This window comes from Gossypium hirsutum, chromosome A11 (assembly GCF_007990345.1).
Source record: "Gossypium hirsutum isolate 1008001.06 chromosome A11, Gossypium_hirsutum_v2.1, whole genome shotgun sequence".
Taxonomy (NCBI): Eukaryota; Viridiplantae; Streptophyta; class Magnoliopsida; order Malvales; family Malvaceae; genus Gossypium; species Gossypium hirsutum.
Window position 1 is genome coordinate 95,177,591 of NC_053434.1, and position 6,134 is coordinate 95,183,724.

The following is a 6,134-nucleotide window of genomic DNA, read 5'->3' on the forward strand; positions in this document are numbered from 1 at the left end:
GGTTAAATTAGCAATGTATCTGGCGTTATTATTGCCTTGCGTAACTTGCAAGATCATTGTGATTGAACTGTTTCAAGGTAGGGATACCTTGTTACCTCACACAGTCTTTTATATGCTTGTTAGATTTAATTAATTGTTTGAATTGACATAGGGATATGCAAGAGATTAGTTCAGCTTAATGAGTATGTATGTGCAATAACATGTTTGCTTACTAGAATCTGTTTAGTCAGTTGAATTGACATTGGGATTTGTCAAGAGATGAATGGATTTTGGTATGTAAGTATGTTCATAAGTTAGCAAATTATCGGGTTTCTGTGATTTATTCGTAACAATATAAACATAAGTTTAATAATTCTAAGATGAGAAGTGTAATTAATCCAACACAATTATATCATCTGGACTAAATCTTATTTTGAAATCGTGCATTAGAACTTTCTTTTACTTCATTTTTTATTTATTTTATTTTTCTTAAGTTTTTAATCACCCTCTTTAAACAAAATATTTTTCTTCACCTAAGTGTTTTAAATTGCATTCATAAATAATCCTTTTCACAGTCCTTGTGGATACGATAACTCAACATTTACTCATCACTTTATTACTTGTTGCGATTGTATACACTTGCACATTTCCCTTGTTCCAAGTTTTTGGCACCGTTGTCGGGGACTATTTTGAAAAGAAATTATTTGTGAATTTGTTAGTTTACATTTTGGTTTATTTTTTCTGTTTAATTTTTAACTTAATTAATTTTTCTATGATTATTTCAGGTGTTTATGAGTATTGACCGAATTATTGACCTACTCCATGTAGACCTTGAGATAGAAAGAACTTTCTGACAGCGAAGAAGACAAGCAAATCAGAAGAGGACCGAAGAGATGAACTTTGAAAATCCAATCCAAGGAAACAGAGCAAACCCTGCTCAAAATCCTATCCTTATTACTCATGATAGGGATAGAGCTTTACAACAGTATGCCGTGCCAGTATTTAATGACCTTAATCTAGGTATTAGGATACCTGAAATTGAGGCACTATAGTTCAAGTTGAAGTCAGTCATGTTCCAGATGCTTCAGACAGTGGGCCAATTCAGTGGAATGCCTACCGAAGATCCTCACCTACACTTAAGACTATTTTTGGAGGTGAGCGATTCTTTCAAGTTAGCCGGAGTACCCGAAGATGTATTACGATTGAAGTTGTTCCCATATTTGCTGAGGGGCAGAGCTCGAGCCTAATTGAACTCATTGCCACCAAACTCAATTTCCACATGGAAAGAGTTAGCAGAAAGATTCCTTATGATGTATTTCCCGCCTAGAAGAATGCTAAGTTTAGGAACGAGATCACTGCCTTCCAACAAATGGATGATGAGTCCTTGTATGAGGCATGGGAAAGGTACAAAGAGTTATTAAGAAAGTTCTCTCATCATGGAATCCCACATTGCATCCAACTTGAGACATTTTATAATGGTCTCAATGCTCACATGAGGATGGTAGTGGACGCTTCTGCTAATGGTGCTCTCCTTTCTAAGTCTTATAATGAGGCTTATGAAATTATCAGAAAGATTGCCAGCAACAATTACCAAATGCCAACCAACCGAGCAGCGTCAGGAAGATGAGTTGCTGGAATACATGAAGTAGACGCTTTTACTTCACTCACATCTCAGGTATCATCAATATTCTCAATGCTTAAAAATCTTACTACTAATAGGTCTAACAATTTTGCAACACAGCCACCAAATCAATTTGAAAATATAGCCTGTGTTTATTGTGGGGAAGGACATTTGTTCGAAGAATGTCCATCAAACCCAGAATCCATGTACTACATGGGTAACCAGAACCAAAACCGAGGAAGGCAAGGATTGAAATCCAATTTTTATAACCCATCGTTGCAAAACCACCCGAATTTTTCCTGGAGTAACCAAGGAGCTGGAACCAGTAATACTTATGCCCAACCTAGATCGACCCAGTCACTAAGTTTTCCCTAACAAGTTCAGAAACCAACCCAAGCTGAACCATCCAATGGCTTAGAAAATCTGTTGAAGGCATACATAGCCAATAATGACTCCTTAATTCAAAGCTAAATAGTTACATTGAAAAACCTAGAAAACCAAATGGGCTACCTTGCAACTAAACTCAGGAACCGACCTGAAGGTGCTTTATCTAGTGATACGGAAAATTTTTAGGAATCCGCGGAAGGAGCATTGCAAAGCATTAACATTGAGGAGTGGAAAGACAGTAGAGCCCAACACCATTGAAGCTGGGAAGGAGTAAGTTGATGCTCAAGAATCAGAGGAAGTTCAACTGAGTGTTGAAATTCCAGTTTCACAAGAACCAGAATCTGCAAAACCTGACAAGGTAATTTTAGAACCAGCTAATTTTGATCAACTAACAACCCTGTCAAATGCAAAATTGCCACAGAAGATGAATCAACCAGTTCTAGTAAAGAAACCACCACCACCCTACCTTTAAAGACTTCAAAAGTAGAAGCAGTAGATTCAATTCAATAAGTTCCTAGACGTACTCAAGCAACTGCATATCAACATCCCGTTGGTTAAAGCACTTGACCAAATGCCGAACTACGTCAAATTCATGAAGGATATCTTGTCCAAACAATGAAGACTCGGAGAATTTGAGACGGTAACTCTGACGAAGGAATGCAGTGCATATCTTCAAGACAAACTACCCCTAAAATTGAAGGATCCTGGATGTTTTACCATACCTTGCAATATTGGAGCAACATATTATGGTAAGGCACTATATGACTTGGGTGCGAGTATCAACTTGATGCCTATGTCAATATTTAGAAAGTTGGGGATAGGTGAAGTTAGACCTTCTACGGTTACACTTCAATTAGTAGATCGATCCTTAGCACATCTAGAAGGAAAAATTGAGGACGTATTGGTACGTGTAGATAAATTTTTTTTCCCTGCTGATTTTGTTATCCTAGACTTTGAAGCAGACAAAGAAGTTCCAATTATCTTAGGGAGACTGTTCTTAGCAACCGGAAGGACCCTTATTGATGTGTAGAAGGGCGAGCTTACTATGCATGTTCAGGATGATCTAGTAACATTTAATGTTTTTAAGTCTATACGATTTCCTGACACAATTGATGATTATTCTACAGTATCTGGCATAGAAGATTTAATATAGAGAAGGAGCTCAACTATGTAAAGGATCCATTGGAACAAATTTTGACATCAGATCCTCCGAATGATGAAGAGGAGGATGAGTACTTAACTTTGTTAGAAGCTAATCAAAGCAGATTTATTTCGTAATCTCGCTTTGAATCTTTGGAGTTAGAGGAAAGGGATTATGCCCAACCAAAAGCGTCAATCGAGGAGCCACCTAAATTAGAACTCACGGTACTACCTTCACATCTAAAATATGTTTATTTAGGTAACTCTTCTACCTTGTCTGTGATTGTTTCAGCATAATTAAGTACTGAGCAAGAAGAGAAACTCATCTTGGTGATGAAATAATTCAAGAAGGCTATAGGATGGACCATAGTCGATATCCGCGGTATTAGCCCATCTGTATGCATGCAGAAGATCATACTAGAAGATGGCGAGAAAGGGACGATCGATGGACAACGAAGACTGAACCCCATCATGAAGGACATAGTAAAGAAAGAAATCATTAAGTGGTTAGATGCGGGTATAATTTATCCCATCTCAGATAGTTCATGGGTAAGTCTGGTCCAATGCGTACCAAATAAAGGAGGTATCATGGTCATTGAATATGAGAAAAACGAGTTGATACCGACTAGAACGGTTATGGGATGGAAATTTTGCATCGATTATCAGAAGCTGAACAAGGCGACTAGGAAAGATCACTTTCCTTTGTCGTTTTTGGACCAAATGCTGGATAGACTTGCGGGGCGAGATCACTACTATTTTGTCGATGGATACTTGGGGTATAATCAAATTACAGTAGCATCAGAAGATCAACACAAGACAACATTCACCTACCCGTACAGTACATTTGTGTTTAGATGCAAGCTATTTGGTTTATGTAATGCACCTGCTACATTTCAAAGATGTATGATGTCTATTTTTATTGACATGGTTAAGAAGTATTTGGAAGTTTTTATGGATGATTTTCAGTATTTGGAGATACGTATGACGATTTCCTAGCCAATATTGCCAAGGTACTAAGGCGATGCGAAGAAACAAACCTAGTACTCAACTGGGAAAAGTGTCATTTCATGGTACGAGAAGGGATTGTTCTAGGGCATCGGATAACGAGACATGGAACAGAAGTAGATAAAGTAAAGGTAGATGTTATTGAGAAGCTCCCACCTCCAACATCTGTAAAAGCTGTTAGGAGCTTTTTGGGCCACGCCGGTTTCTATCGAAGATTCATCAAGGACTTCTCTAAAATTGCTAAACTCTTATACAAATTATTGGAGAAGGACTCGACGTTCAATTTTGATGAGGAATGCTTAAAGGCTTTCAAATATTTGAAGAGTCGATTAGTTACGGCACCCATAATAGCCACACCAAACTGGGATCTGCCATTCGAATTGATGTATGACGTGAGTGACTTCGCGATAGGAGCAGTTATGGGCTAGTGAAGGAACAAAGTTTTTCATCCCATTTACTACACAAGTCAAACTCTGACAGGAGCTCAACTAAATTATACGGTAACAGAAAAAGAGTTACTTGCTATTGTGTTTACTTTTGACAAGTTTCGATCTTATCTTGTAGGTACCAAAGTGACTGTCTATACAGACCACTCGATAACTAAGTACTTATTCTCTAAGAAAAATACTAAGCCAAGGTTGGTCTGAGGGGTACTTCTACTTCAAGAGTTCGATCTAGAAATTCAAGATTGAAAGAGAGTGGAAAATCAAGTAGCAGATCACTTGTCCAGATTGGAGCCGCAAGAAGGGAACTCTCCTCTTATACCAATTCGAGAGACATTTCCGAATGAACACATACTGAAGGTAAATATGTCTATAATACCCCTTGGTTTGCTGATATTGCTAACTATTTAGCTTGTGGTTTGATGCCGATTGATAAGGTGTATCATCAAAGGAAAAAGTTCCTTTACGATGTGAAGTGCTATTTCTGGGAAGAACCATACTTGTTTAAAAAGTGCGTAGATCAAATGATCAGGAGATGCGTGGCAAAAGATGAAGTACAAAAGATTCTATACCATTTTCACTCAGCTCCAAGTGGGGGACACATCGGAGGTACTTGCACTGCAGCCAAAGTATTGCAGGCCAGATTCTTTTGGCCAAAACTATTCAAGGACGCATATGCTTACGTAAAGAGTTGTGATCGATGCAAAAGGGTCGAAATGTCACCAATAGAAATGAGATGCCTCGAACAAACATCATTGAGGTATAATTATTTGATGTTTGGGACATTAACTTCCTCGATCCTTTCCCTCCATCTTTTGGTCACAAGTACATCTTGGTAGCTGTAGACTATGTGTCTAAGTGGGTTGAGGCTAAAGCTTATCCAAAAAACGATGCTAGGGTTGTAATAAAGTTTTTGCAGAAACACGTGTTCACAAGGTTTGGAACCCCAAGAGCTATTATCAGCGATGAAGGGTCCCATTTTGTGAACAAGTAGTTGAAATGGTTGTTAGATAAACATGGAGTGAAACACAAGGTCGCTACAGCTTACCATCCTCAGACGAATGGGCAAGCTAAACTTGCAAATAAGGAGATCAAAGGCATACTTCAGAAGGTAGTTTGCCTGAACCGATGAGATTAGTCCAAAAGATTGGATGATGCTTTATAGGCTTACAGGACAGCATACAAGACACCTTTAGGGATGTCACCCTCCTGGTTGGTCTTTGGGAAAGCTTGTCATTGGCCCTTGGAGTTAGAACAGAAAGCTTACTGGGCCCTTCAATAGCTCAACTTGGATCTTAAACTTGCTAAAGAGAAATGGATGCTCCAACTCAATGAGCTAGAGGAATTCTGAATGTTCTCATACTAAAATGCCAAACAACTGAAGAAGAGACTTAAGAAATGGCATGACAAGCACATTCAAGTTCTAGAGTTTGAAGCAGGTAAGCAAGTCTTGTTATTTAATTCCAGATTAAAGTTCTTTCTAGGTAAACTAAAATCACGTTGGTCCGGTCCATTTACGATTCATCGCGTTTATCCATACGGAGTTGTTGAACTCTAAG

At 38.3% G+C, this 6,134-nt stretch overlaps 1 non-coding gene across 1 annotated transcript; it reads right to left on the bottom strand.

Annotated features, from left to right (window-relative positions):
* Window positions 1–1,315: 1,315 nt before the first annotated feature.
* On the bottom strand, window positions 1,316–1,422 carry LOC121210337 (small nucleolar RNA R71). Its single transcript, XR_005905451.1, has one exon. It is a non-coding gene; the product is annotated as a small nucleolar RNA R71 (small nucleolar RNA).
* Between the last annotated feature and the right edge of the window lie 4,712 nt (window positions 1,423–6,134).